Source organism: Anolis carolinensis, chromosome 1 (genome assembly GCF_035594765.1).
Source record: "Anolis carolinensis isolate JA03-04 chromosome 1, rAnoCar3.1.pri, whole genome shotgun sequence".
NCBI lineage: Eukaryota > Metazoa > Chordata > Lepidosauria > Squamata > Dactyloidae > Anolis > Anolis carolinensis.
The window spans coordinates 27,153,352-27,168,782 of record NC_085841.1 but is presented as its reverse complement, the minus strand read 5'-3'; positions in this window follow the sequence as shown (position 1 = coordinate 27,168,782).

The window sequence follows — 15,431 nt, the reverse complement described above, 5'->3', positions numbered from 1 at the left end:
AGAATATTCTAGGTTGTCTTCCTGGCATTTTCAGTGGAAAGGTTGATGGTCATGATGGAAGGAAGCTTAGGAGCTGTTGAGCTATCTTTCTTTTTGTAATATAATTAATGTAATTAAAAGCCAGGTAGGTAGGGAAGGAAAATGATATTGTTTTCTTCTCACTCACAGGAAATATTGTATGAAAAAGAATGGTGGTCCCTATCTCTCCTCTCTCTGATGCTTCTGTTTGTTCTGTGAAAGACAGACAGATAGACAGAGAGACAGATAGATCAGTCACAATTTAGATCTCACAAGCATTACTGTTTTTGGACTGCAAGGTCCTTGGTCAACATGGTCACTCTACGTATCCCACCTCTTCAGTTGAGAGTAAGCAGCCCACTACCAGCAGAATTGTACTGCAATGCAAACTCTGGGTGTAGCCACAGTCCACAATTATAGCTATTTCATTGAATCATAGAGTTGGAAGAAACCACATGGGCCATCTAATCCAACCCCTTGCCATGCAGGAAAAGCACAAAGTATCCCTGACAGATGGCCATCTAGCCTCTGTTTAAAAACCTCCAAGGAAGGCACTTCCACCAAACTCTGAGGCAGAGAGTGCGACTGCTGAACAGCTCTTACATTCAGGAAGTTCTTCTTAATGTTCAGGTAAATCTCATTTCCTGTAATTTGACCCCATTGCTCCAAGTCTTAGTTTCCAGGGTAGCAGAAAACAAGCCTGCTCCCTCTTCCTTATGACATCCTTTCAAATATGTAAACATGGCTATCATGTCTCCTCTCAGCCTCTCAGTCTCTTCTGTAGGCTAAACACTCCCATCTTTTTAAGCTTCTCCTCATAGGGCATACTCTCCAGACCTTTGATTATTTTAGTTGCCCTCAGCTTGTCAAGGTCTCTCTTAAATTGTGGTGCCCAGAATTGGACACAGCATTCCAGGTGAGGTCTGACCAAAGCAGAATAGAGTGGTACCATTACTTCTCTTGGTCTAGACATTTCATGTAACTGCGTTAGCTCCATCCTAGGAAGTCCTTTAATTTTCTTAAATATATAGAATTTTCTATTGCACTCTCCTGAACGATACCACTACAGCTTTCTGGCAGAAACATGACATTCTCTCAACAAGGTACAAATTCTAGAATTCCCTAGGACACAGCCACGACAGTAAAAGTGATGGCAAAGTGCTATAGTTGGCTGATTTGTGTAGGGAACGCATTCTATTTTTCTCTCTTAAAATTTTGGGGCAGATTGTTTTTTGTGGCAGCTTATGAAAGAAGGAAAGCACAGGGCACCTGTGACATTTCTATGTGAGACCCAGATGTTTGTAAAATAAGACTATTGACACTATTGCAGCTGTTATCGATTATATTGTTTTGTAACTATGCTATGTTATGCTAATTTAGCAGTCATAATAGGGAGAGAAACTTCAATCTCCAACTAAGTCCAAACTGAAGAGAATCAGCAAATTTGGTGATATATTCTATTCTAGCAATTTCTCCCTAGAGCTTCTCTTTGAAGTCTTTTTATTGAACCAAAGTGATTTTCAGTATTTTAGGATATTAAAATGTCCCCTGCTGGTTTTTCAGGGCTGGCATTTTTCATTTGCCTGTTTATCCATTTGTGTCAAAACCAACTTCTCTGTTGTACTTTATATCAGTTCATTCACTTCCCCCCCCCCCCAAAAAAAATGAGAAATAGACAGTAAGGGAGCATTTGCTTTGTATCATAAACATTTGAGGAAAATGTGCCTGAGGTACTTCCAATAACCTATGACTTCATCCTATGGATTGAGAAGACAGCTGAACTTTCTTTCTTTGTTTTGATTTGACTTTAAAATAACATAACCAAACTGATCTCTGACGGCCATTTCAGAATGGCTTGTTTTATTAACTCCATCATTCTGCCATTTCTAACTTAGGCATTCCAGTTATCTTGACGTAAACCTGGTCTGCGCTCTGCTTTTATTTAGAAAAAAAGCAAAGATATATATAACATTGTCATGAAAGACCAGCATTTAAATAGAGGCAGATGTTGCATCGGTTTCTCTGCTTGCTTTTTAGTTTTTCCAAACACTGGCTTTGAATCTTGTGCATAGGTTGAGCACTGGCAGCCATGTGGTGTTATGGACCATGATCAGTTTTTTTTAATCCTTTCAGTTTCTTAATGTTGAGGAAATATTGTCATTGCCTTTTGGAGTCTTAAATCTGAAACTGTAAAAGCTAAAGGTGGATTTAAGGTTCTCTCTGTTTATGTTGATGTCTATCCTTTTACTATTATTATGCATATACCCTACACATCTCTCCTTATGTCAGAACTAAGACATAATAATTACTTTATTGTAAACAATTCAATTACCCATTAAACTGGGTGTCTTGCTTACCTGTGGCCACAGCTGCATGGTGCAGTGGGAGCACAGCATGGTGGGTCATCAGCTCAGTGCCATGGAGCTTGCTTCCTTCCCAGAAGGTATTCTTATAGTGGCAGGAAGCTCAAGCCAGTGAGTTCAAAACATGATTTGAATTCATTGGCTGGCTGGTTTGGCAACTCAAACAAAATGATCAAGTTTGGGTTTTTCATTCTGGCCATATAGCCAAGGATATATTGGGAAATGGGCCAGGCTTCCAGTTGTTGTAGAGCAATTTAGAGCAGCATTGGATAGTGAGATCCAAGCTGTGGGTTAGACCTGGTGAGAATAGAAGCCAACAATTTCCAGAATATAACTCACCAAGTTGAAGCAGAAAGCCACCAAGGAATTTTATTTAATTTCAGCTGAAAGTGATGCCATCCTGCGATAGTTTGCCAAAAATAGGCTGAGATACATAACATAACAAAGCATGCACTTTTATACAGTTTTTCAGGTTCAAAATTCCCACCGCCCCTGGCTGGAGCCAGCCTTGCTGTGATTGGCAGGGGCTCCCTGGAGAGGTGGAGGCTTGATGCACCTCAGCCAATGAGAGCGCTGCCTTCCTTCGATGCAAATTCTCCCTCAGTCCAATGATGAAAGAGGGGCTGGCAGGTCTCTGAACAATGGAGGAGGCGATGGCTGATGATGGGATTAAGTATCCTGCTGTGTGGGGACAATAACCCTGTTGAAACTCTTATTGTCCTTTTGCATGTACAGTCTCTGATGAAGCCCAGTGTCCCAAACACTAAAACTCCCAGGTAAGTCCAACAGAAAATATTCGTCTAATGGCTGGATTATGACTGACCCTTCCTGGGCCCATTGCCAGGTGGCCCAGCGAGAGCCTTGGGCCCTGCAAGCCTGACCTGTCTATAGATTCTGATTGATTTTCCAGTTTCATGAATAGGGGGGCTGCCCCCTGCTGGTTTGTCCATAGGATCGGTGATGGGATTATTTGTGACTCAAAGTCTGAGGAAAAGGTAGCTTTTGTCAAGCCTTGCCTCTCCCTTCCAGGAAGATGAGTCTTTTATGATGAATGGCTTTCCAAATGTCCAAAGGGTCTCCTCCAGATGGCCTGACATTAATGTCCTCCAAAGTCTAGAGAAATCCATTGTATACTGTAAATAGTGGTAAATGACAGTTCATGCCTGTAATCCCTTGACCTTTTATGGACATCCTGGTGGGGTTCCTGCTGACCAGAGTTCAGGTTAAGGTTATCATGCTTCATTTATAAGGGGAAGAATATTATACAGAGAATAAAGGTAAAAAATAAGGACAAAATAATAACTAATAAAATAAATGATAGCTGATACAGTAGGAACCCATACATGAGCAGGATTATACAGAGTCCTGCATTCCTTATGGGTTTAGGTAGACAAACACAATATTCTTTTTGACCGTTTGGAGGGGATTCTATCTCTAAAACAAAAAAGAAAACCTAAATTTCTAGACCTCCAGGCCAAAGGCTAGCAAAAGGGGGGGGGGGAAGAGAAAAAAAGCTGGGCTTGGCAAAGGTCAAATACTTTGATTTAAGATTTGATTTAAGAAAAAGGAAAGGGGACGGAGAGATATGTATAGGAAGAAAAAGGAAAAGGAGTTTGGAGAGATTGTTAAGAATAAAAAGGAAAGTGGGGTGGAAAGCTACAGACAGCTTTGGCTCAGCACTAAGATTTCATGGCAGGCAGGGAGGGGAGAGGTCTGTTCATAGCAATGAGTTGTTTGGAAGTTGGATGTTCATAACTCAGGAACTACCTGTATCAGTTTTGGATAGCATAAGGAAGTGTGAACACCACTGTGATGTTTGTCTTGTTCTCTATACCCCTGTTCAAAAGATTTCACCTCATTTTCTATTCATGTGACAATTGGATTTTGAAAAAAATTGGCTTGCTGTGGAAACAAGGATTGCTGAGAAAGTTTCAGCGGAGACACCTTTTCCCATGATAACTCTTCCAGGAGTAAATTTCCCTTTCTAGGAGTAGATTTCCTCTCACCTCCTGTTGTCTCACCCTCATTCTTAACTACAATATGGTTTTTTGATACCATATTTATTCAAATCTAATGCTCACCTTTTTGAATATTGTTTTTACTCTCATCATAATTGGAGATGGAGAGGGAGCTCATGTGATAAGACTCTATGGAAGCAAGACACAATGCATCATAGAATACAAAGCATGAAGGAATGTTTGCATCTGAGTATTTTCCAGGGTATGGGAAACATCTGAAGCAGTTATGAAAGGCTTCCTGTTTCTTTTATGTCAAAAGAAAAGGAGAACATTAATAATTTAGTGAAAAGATCTGAGTATGGGAACAGGAACATAATATTATTGGCTATCTACATGATAAACTATCCTCAAGGTAACCTACAACATTCATAAAATATTTTATGAATATTTAAAATTCAGAAAACAACTTAGGAATGAAATAAAGGCAAACAATATATTTAAAATGAATGCAAATATTGCTCAGAATACACACAGTTAAGTATCTCAGGTCAGGCTGGACCCAGTACTGAAGTCAAGGGTCAATAAAGGGAAGGAATGTACCATTAGTTATATAGTTCAAGAATTCTGGAAAAAGTGGTGAAAGAAACAAACAATATGATCAACAAAAAGGTCAAGAAAAACCCGGAAATGTGCCTATTAGGACTATTTAGAAGATGTATTAGTTCAGGTGATGAAGAAATTTGTCAATATTGCTTTGTTGCTGCAAGACTAATAATAGCTAAAACATGGAAGGGGGGGGGGAAGAGTTAACTATTAAAGATTGGAGGGATACATTAGTAATTATATCCAAATGGCCAAGTGGACAAATAGCAGCAGAGAAGGAAATAATAAAGAATTCGCAAACAAATGGAGGCTGGCACTTGGGTATCTGGAAAAGAAGACAAAGGTAGATTTGAAGATTGCCATAAAGGGGATTTAGTGAAAGACGGCATAGGGGTAATTGCTGGTTAGTTATATAATCCATATTGAGGGGTGTTGGAGATCATGGGGATTGGGTTCACAGGTGTGGGGTTAGAGGGATAAGAAATGGTAAGGTATAATAACTGTACAGCCAAATATGATTTTTCACATGTTTAACAAGTGCTGACTGTATACCATTTTGTAAATTTACTTTTTCTGTTTTATAAATTTGAACTATAGTAGACAGATAGGTAAGGTCAGGCAGGCTAAGCGTGGTAATGCACGAGTGGACTGAAGTAGATAGCAAGAAACAAAATGTAGTCCAGAGTCAGATAGTCACAACAAAAAAGGTTTGTAATAATTGTAATACAAGAACAGTAACTGATTTTGCCCCCATAATATGGAAAAAGTGGGATATAAATTATAGGAAGAAAGAAATGCCCCAGGAGACACAGGTGAATTCAAGAATGCTACAATTTCAAGACATTTTATGTATAGAGTAAAAAGATGCTTACTAATTTATACCATTGGATTGGTTAAATTAAATGTTGCAAAACAAACCCACCTGGTTATAATCTTTCTTTCTTGAGTATCCAGCTCTGGAAACACTCCCTTATAATTTTATGAATGAGCTATAAAACGGCAAAAGGATTACAGATGACCTCAAGAAAGCTGCAGTACATCACCATGCTTTTAAAAAAAATTGCAGTCAATGGTCTTTTTGTAATGTCAGCCGTGGGTGTTAGGAAAGGTGGTTCTACTTTGGCATATTTCTTCTCTAAATTTAGGGATGTCTTCTGTTACCTGTACATGGGAAAGGAATTCATCTAATTTCTGTTGACACTAAATCCCATGAGACTGTCACATGGGAAACAGTAAGTCTATGTTACCTTTTCTTTTTTCCTTTTTTAAAAATCTCTTTTAAAATCAATTTTCTATGGAGATATAAACATTTCACAACAGAGAGTAGGCATCTATGGAGGGCCATTTCCAAAGACTAATGCTGCAAGTCTGCTACCCCACAAATAGCCCTGAACATGGTATTTTGAGGCAAAATGTTTGTGAAACTTCAAACGTATTCTGGAATCCAATTATACCACCATGGGAATGTTCCACTATCTTCCTTACGTCATCTCTCCATTTAGTCAAATAACAGGGCAGCAAGCTGTGTATAGAGACAGCCACAAAACCAGAGTGTCACAACATGTGCCTATCCCATAACATCCCCATTTATAGGGAGATCAGTTACACACCTATGTTTGCAACAAATTAGCAGTGTGGGTTTTTTGGCCTTTGGAATTGCTCTTTACCAGGATGTGGGAACTGATCTCAGTGCAATATGCCTCTTGCCAAGATTTACAGCTTCAAGAGCTTTCCCCTGAAATTGCCCAACAGATCTGTTCTCAAAATTAAAAATTAAAAATGAAAGTACAGTGGGTCCCTGATATTGATTGGAGTTTGGTTCCAAGTCCTGTTATATTCAGTAACAGTCAAATAGTGCCCCCTCCCCTAAAAAACAGCAAAATTAAGGTTTCCTTTTTGAAATGTTTTTGAATATTTTCTGGCTCCATGGAATCCATGGAAAAGGCTTTGAGCAATAATAAGAAAATACAGGCACCTAGAGACACTGAACATGATGATACATGATCAGATACAAGCTTATCCTATCAGACTCTCATCATTTTGTCCATCTAGCATGGCAGCAGGGCTGCCTGATTCTCAGTAGCTTTCCAAGGTTCACATAGAGATAATCTAACATTCTTTACCAGCCATGCTCGAAGATTGACTGCAAATTTGAACTTTTCACGGAAGATACCTTCAGCATATTCAAATATTTCAGCTGCAATGTATTTTTGAATCATGGTACTGTGCAATAATTTTGTACTAATAATGCAATGCAAAACATTTTGGGATGAAAAGCCTATTCATACACTAACTTTATGAGATCTGCTCATATTAGAAAGGAACATTTCTCTGTTAGTTTATAGGCTTTTTAAAATCGAAAAACAGAAAAAACTAGAGAGCCATCCAGTCCAATCTCCTGCCATGTAGGAATACACAACTAAAGCACACCCAACAGTTGGATGGCTATCTGTTGGTGTGCTTTGATTGTGGTCTCTTCCAACTCTATTGTTCTGTTTTAAAACCTCCAAAGAAGGAGACTCCATCATACTCTGAAGGGGCATATTCCATGTCTAACAGCTCTTACTGTCAGAAAGTTCTTTGCAATGTTCCATGAATCCTTTGTTCCACGTCCTAGTCTCTGGAACACCAAAAGACAAGTTTGTTCTATCTTCAATACCAAAGTAGAATAGAAAGATACAATTACTTTCCTCAATCTATATATTAGATTCTTACAGATGTAATCTTAAATTGCATTGGCTTTTTAAACTGCCATTATTGAGTCATATTCAGATTATAGGCTACCGAGATTCCTAAATCCCTCCCGCATGTACTGTTGTCAAGCTAATGTCCTCCTTTCTATATATCTGCATTTCATTTTTCTTCTTCCAAATGTACTGCCTTACATTTCTCCATCTAGAAATTCATTTTGTTACTTTTGGCCCAGTTCTTTAATCTACTAAATTTATTTTGAATCCTGACTCTGCCTTCAGGAATATTAGCTGGCTACCCCTCCTAATGTGTAGATTTGTATTAACAAATGTAGAATAGCTTTCAGCCCCAGACAAAACCATATACTAAGAATAAAGTGATAATTCCAATAGCAAATAAAATAGGTCCATATAGCCCTCCACAAAAATGGTTTGATGAGGATCAATATTGTTACATATATCTGTGTGGGCAGGGCACCCTTGTGCTAGGGAGATTATCATGATGAGGCCATTGTTTTCAAAACCTCCATAGATTTGGATCTTTTTCACATTACACAATTAAAGCACGTTCATACCACTTTAACAATTCTGGCTGTATCCTTGGGAATCAGGGGCAAAAGAACAATATGGTGTTATCCATTCCACCTCTGGGCAGCTGCTGGAATTTTTGAGAATTCATTAAATTTAATTTGCAAAGTAGGTATTTCATGACATTGAAGGATAGAATCCTGCTGATGCGTTATGTTTCTGGTTGCATTTCTGCCTCGGTTATGCAGAGTGACAAGAAAGGAGATACAATATGTTAGTTCAGAAGAATAGGGGAATAGCTGTGCAGGGTGGGTGGAGGATAAGAGCATTGCATCTCAGCAGTCTGCCTCCCAATTAATTTTTCTTCTGTTTTCATAGACACCCCAATTGAAGGCATTCAAGTGTGTCTTTACTATATTCCTGAATGAGAGTTAGGGGATGAACTGGTTTCCTGAATACACCACTTTCTTTTCCAATAGACATATATTTAGAAGATATATGCATACTTGAATGCATATGGATTGGTGCACATTTTGAAATATGGCTGTACAATAAGAATACATCTCATCAGAATGAGGAGAATTAATAACAGGTGGTTATAGGTCTGAATAGGCTTATCTGCCTACTACTGATTGACAACTTTAAAGTCCCAATTTTCCCTCCTTATTGCTATCCCTCTTGAGATAAGACCTGTCCTGGAAAGGCAGTCCTTCGGCAAAGAGCAGAACCCTTAGGATAATAATTTTAAAGAATTGACCTTTCATAGTCCCCCAGCTAGAGGACTGTTGTCTGTACAGCAGAGCCCATGGTGGCATCTGATTTACTTCTGAATGTGTATTAAGAGTTTGAGCTCTCATAAGAGCTGAGATGTTATTCAGCAAGCTGTTTGTTAAGTCCCTCGAATTTCATATAATGAATAGTTCCAATATTATTATTTGGAGCACCAGCAGCTAGAGCAAGAATAATAGTTCATATTAGATACTGCAAACCCCTTAGAATGGGATTTGTTCAGATTTATAGGCAGAACTGTTTGCTTAGCTGTAGATTTATTTTTGTAAAGTACCAAAGTGTAGGAAGGCTGCTTTAGCTTCCTTGAGCAATTTAAAACATAACCTTGCATGAAATCAATTTGGATTCCTTGTGGATGAAGTAATAGGGCCTCGAAAGCGACCCAGTGGAAATTTTCCTTAAAAGTGAGGGAAGACATTGCAGTTATCTCCTAATGTGGCTTATTTGTTTGTGGCATATTTGTTTATTTATTTTAAAGAAAACGAGCCAGATAAGATTAGAAACTCTTCAGTGAATTCTTTCAGTGTTAGAGAAAGAAATGGCTTATTAAGGTCAAGATCCAATAGCACAAAGTTATTCCCATGGTCCCTGTATCTCTGATTGCACCATTGTGCCAAAAAAATGAAGCTACTGGTGTAAGTATAGTGCAGTGGTTTCTTCGACTAACAGATGTGTAGCGATTTTTGGCTTAATTGGAATTGCGATGACCTACTAGGGCTCACTAATCAAAAAGTAGCAGTTAAAATTTCTGGAAAAACATTAACAACCTTAGGTATGCAAATGATACCACTCTGATGGCTGAAATTGAGGAAGAGCTGAGGAGCCTTATCACCAAGATGAAAGAAGAAAGTGCAAAAGCCGGGCTCCAGTTAAACATCAAGAAAACCAAGATCATGGCAACCAGACCGATTGACAACTAGCAAATAGAGGGAGAAATGTAGAGGCAGTGACAGACTTTATATTTCTAGGTGCGAAGATCACTGCAGATGCAGACTGCAGCCAGGAAGTCAGAAGACATTTACTTCTTGGGAGGAGAGCAATGGCCAACCTCGATAAAATACTGAAAAGCAGAGACATCACACTGGTAACGAAGGTCCGCATAGTCAAAGCAATGGTATTCCCTATAGTAACCTATGAATGTGAGAGCTGGACCATAAGGAAGGCTGAGCGAAGGAAGATAGACGCTTTTGAACTCTGGTGCTGGAGGAAAGTCCTGAGAGTGCCTTGGACCGCAAGAAGATCCAACCAGTCCATCCTCCAGGAAATAATGCCCGGCTGCTCACTGGAGGGAAGGATATTAGAGGCAAAGCTGAAGTATTTTGGCCACATCATGAGAAGACGGGAAAGCTTGGAGAAGATCATGATGCTGGGGAAAATGGAAGGAAAAAGGAAGAGAGGCTGACCAAGGCGAGATGGACGGTATCCTTGAAGTGACTGGCTCGTTCTTGAAGGAACTGGGGGCGGCAACGGCCGACAGGGAGCTCTGGCGTGGACTGGTCCATGAGGTCACGAAGAGTCAAAAACGACTCAACGAGTGAGACAACGACTGATTTTAAGGATTTTGAATGTCTCTCATATTAACCAATAGAGCTTCCATTTAGGGATTTCTTCCCAGCCCAGCATAGAGATTTACTTACTATAGAACTATCAATCAGTCCTCCTCTATACAGATTCAACAATTTATTGAAACTGGCTGGCTGCTGCTATGGAGGGACAAATCTCTCCCCTATCCTGATTGGGGCTTTCTGATGCTGAGCAGAATTCTGGGAAATGTAGTTTAGGGCAGAGCCTTTTGAATTATCTGGCACAGGGCCCCTCGCCTTCCCAAACTACATTTCCCAGAATTCTGTGCTTTCTCAGTTTCCTTCTCAGTGAACTCTGCTTTTTCCCTCCTGATTCCTTCTCCTAATGGAAAGAGGCCATTAATTTAAAGAGGAATGGCAGCCTTTTTGGCTTTGCTTTGTTGCTTGCCCTAAAAATGAAACTGACTTTGGGAGACTTCCAAGGTTTATAAAATTCAAACAAAAAAGTGTTGGGTAAGTTTCAATTCTTACGTTTTTGCCGCAGGCCACACCAACGTGTCAGTTGTTGCATTGTAAGTATGAAATTAACAAAATTGATTCAACTTACAGTGCATAACGGAAAAATTGCATACCTCTAGTAGATATGTACTTTGTTCTGGGAATAAACAGCAATGGCTGTCACAAATAAAAGTGAGTATGACACAGTGTCTGAGGGACTGAGAGAAAGTTTAAGCTGAGGGAAGAGGGGAAATAAAGTAATCCTTAGAATATCAGTTTAGGTAACAAACAGACTCAGTGTAGTGGTTTGAGCATTGGACTATAATTCTGGAGAACAGAGTCCAAATCTCCAAGCAGCCATGAAACCCCCTGAATGATCCTGGTCAAGTCACACACTCCTGTCCCTGAAAACCTTTTGATAGGTGCACTTTAAGGTTGCTATTAGTCAGAAATAATTTGAAGGCACACATCAACTGTGACAACAGAGGAACAGAAAGCTTGAACAAGACAGAAGACATAGTTTGAATAAACTTCCTAACCCCTCTCTGCCCTTCAACACAACCAAGCAATTCTTATGGATCAAGAATAGTAGACTCAAATCTCTACACTCAAGGGTGCCATCAAGAGTAGATGTTCAGGGCTCCTCTTAACAGAAGGTCATGATAGCTTACATATCCAACAGGACTAAATGAATATATTTCAACATGAGAAATGAATACAGTACAACTCTCCTACCTGCAGAACTGTTCCTGTGGTTTCACCTACTTGTATTAGACAAAATATGTCCTCCCTAGGACCTTTCTAGGCCTTCCAGATGATTCTATGGCATGCTTCTGAAGTTACCATAGAGTTGCCAGAAAGGGAGGAATTTCTAGGTCATCAGAATGGTTCCCAGCCTTTGCTCCTCCAGTTGTTTTGGACTTCCATCCTAGACAGATTTCAAAACACCCCAAGGACCGAAGATTGGGTACCACTGTTTTGGGTCCTCCAGCTGACTCAATGGAAACCTGGGTTATCATCATTTTGGTGGGATTTGCTATCCACAATTTGCTGTTTTCAAAATAAGTTCAGAAAGGCACACCCTGCAAATACAGATGTTGTTCTGCATGCCTTGTGAGTATATTCATCATATAAATCCAGAGTCAAAACACCTTTGTAGTTTGTAAAATCTATAAAGTAACCACAGTAGTGGTACTCTGCTAAGAAAATTAGCAGCGTAATGGATTATCTGTTTTGGGATACAAGGGTGAGTGGAAGGAAGCACATTCAGACATTTTCTTCCCTTCACCCAATTGCTGGCACTGTAGCAAACAATCTACCATATCTTAGTTTACTCTATATATTCAGTGGCCATTACTTCATCATTATTCATCTAAAATATTTTTGACTACCATTCAGACAAATGCTTTAAATATAAGAATAGTATTTTCTGGAAGACTTGGTTTGGTGGATTGCAGATTCTAGGAGTTGCAGTATGGAAATGTAACACTTCCAGAGTACTATGAAATGTTTGTTGGAAGACATGGATAGAGCAAGGAAGACAAGATGTGGGGGAAGCTGATAGTCATATAGTTGGATTAGAACCATTGCCTTTGGCCAAAAGAGCTACATATCTTGTCAGTCACACCACAAGAATTGTCAACACTAAAGTGAAATACAAATGGAATTGCTGGACAGATACAATGTTGTTTTCTTTAGATTGGTTTGTGGAAGGTTTAAAAAAGTTAAGCAAAGATCTTGAATAATGTATTTGAAACAAGGAAAGAACAGCGATAAAATGTTATAAGATCATTACTTAATATTTTACAGTGCAGCTATTGACATAAAATTATGTTGCAATGTTTAAACAAAGCCCTAATCTTGCTAGGAAAAGAAAACAGAATACTTGGAAACAGAAAATAGCAAAACACAAGGCTGATAGCAAAAGTCCTAGAAATGAGCTATTGTTGTAAATAATGGTGAAACTTTCACATGCCACAGATTTAACAAACTAGAAGCCTCATAGAACTGGAAGGTGATTTATGGATCATCAAGTACCATGCTGCTGTGGAATAGTTCTCAAGATTTAAGAATCCACTGAATATGCTGCCTATCCACGTAGTAGACCAACCAACTTTTTTACTCTCAAGAAATACATCTAGGATAAATAAGATATGTGAACATCTATTTGTATGCAATGCTATGTATATTTATTCAAAAATAAGCCCTATTAGATTGAGAGGACACTCCCCAGGCAAATGTATATGGCATTGTGTTTTCAGACCCATTAAAGCTATATGACAGTGCTCAACCCGTGGGTTCCCAGGTGTTTGGCTTACAACTTTCAGAAATCCCAGCCAGTTTATGAGCTAGAATTTCTGGAGTTGAAGGCCTAAACATATGGGGTCCCACAGGTTGAGAATCACTGCTATAGGTTATTACTTTCAAAGGAACATTCATTCATTCATTGTGTTGCAATAGAGTCATACTTTAACTTAAAGGATTCTGTGTCAAGTGTGGGTTTAGTTATTTATTGTTTCTGTCAACAGAGTCTGGAAAATTATTTTTGAGGATTTTTGGATTTTTTTTAGAGTTCTCCAAAAAACAACTTCTGTAAGTTCTCTTGTTATCAGCAGGCATCTTCAATTTTATAGGCAACCAGTCATAAGTCAATTCTGCACAGTTTTTTAATACAGTTAGCATTCCACATTTGTTAGGGGAACAAGATCTGGGAAAGTGGAAAAACCACAAATACCTTTGAGTCCTCCCAAATCATGTTTAGCACACACACACAATATTTGGATTGGTGGGGTGACTGGACATGTGTATTCTCTGGTGCACTCACTCACTCATTGGGCAATTGGAAGTGGGAATGGGATAGGTTGGAGATGCCAGGAAAGAGGGTGGGTCCACAGGTCTCTTGGGTGGATGGACGGAGTGTCGTAGCTGTAAGAGCAGCTGTCACAGCCCACTTAACCTTAACTGTATCACTGCTGCTCTTTATGCTCTTTATTTTGGAAATATATTCCATGACCCCTGTAGTCAACCCTGTGGGGATACTCCTGGATTCAGCTCTGAACCTGGAGGCTCAGGTATCAGCAGTTACCTGGAGTGGTTTTGAATAGTTAAAGCTAGTGTACCAACTGTGCCCATTCCTGGAGAAGTCAGAGCTGGCCACAGTGGTACATGCCTTGGTTAAATTCCAGTTAGACTACTGCAATGAGCTCTACACAGAGCTGCCTTTGAAAAGTGCTCAGAAAATTGAGTGGGTACAAAGAGCAGAAGCCAAACTGCTAACTGGGGAGCGTACAACTCCTCTATGGCAACAGCTCCACTGGCTGCCAACACGTTTCCCGGCCTTGTTCAAAGAGCTGGTTTTGGCCTACAAAGTCCTATATGGCTTCAGTCCAGGTTATCTGGAGGACCAAAACTCTTTCTATGAGCCTGGTAGACATCTACCATCTACTGGGGAGGGCCTTCTATCTGTCCCACCACCCACTCAAGTGCATTTGGTGGGAACACGGAACAGGGCCTTTCAGTGGCTGCTCCCAGATTGTGGAACTTCCTCCAAGAGAGACCAGGATGGTCCCTTCTCTGTTGGCTATTTGCAGGCAAGTTAAGACTTTCTTCTGCCAACAGGCATTTGGGGAAGGGTAACACACAGGCTTTGGGGAGGTTGTGGGTGGGATTAGTGGAGAAGTGTGAGTTGTAAAGGCTATTTTAATTGTATTTATTATATTTTAATATGTCATTATGGCAATGTACTATTTAGTTGGTTTTTAACATTTGTATTACATTGACTAAAGTGTGAGGTTATTAGCTGCCTTGAGTTCTGACAGGGAGAAAGGCAGGGTATAAATAAAGTTAATAATAGTGAAATCTATATGATTATATGTGGGCCAGAAGCATACCAAAGAACAGCACTGGATCACCTAAAAAGGAACATAACATTTCCAGGGGGGAATGTTTTTTGTGTAAGTGAAACCCTGGATATTGAGTCTGCAGTTAAGGGGGTCACACTTCATTTAATTTCTGTGCATTATGATTTTCCAACATTTCCCTAATCCACAGGTTTGACATTGTATTCTAGATACCTTTTCTCATCAAAGTCAGTAAGATGTGGAAATTTTCTTACATCCATAGCCAAAAAGTAATGTGTTACAAGAATCCCCATTACTTGTTGTACATTTTGAAGTTCTGAAATGGAAAATTTTACCATTTCTAGAAGCCCACCAATTCCTAGCTGTAATGAAATATAGGAGTGTAATTTTTCATATTTTTTGTTGGACAAGATCATGGCAGCATTTCAGAACTTCTTAGTGAAAAACTGCAAAAGATGGGAGTGGTTTTTGCAGGTTTTGTTGCTTAAAACAGTGTTTTGTGTTATAATATCTAAATGCTATAATAACTAGTCATGTGCGTGAAATTTATTCCTACAATTTTTTCTGTTTCTTCCATGTCTTCCGTTACTTCAGAAACATG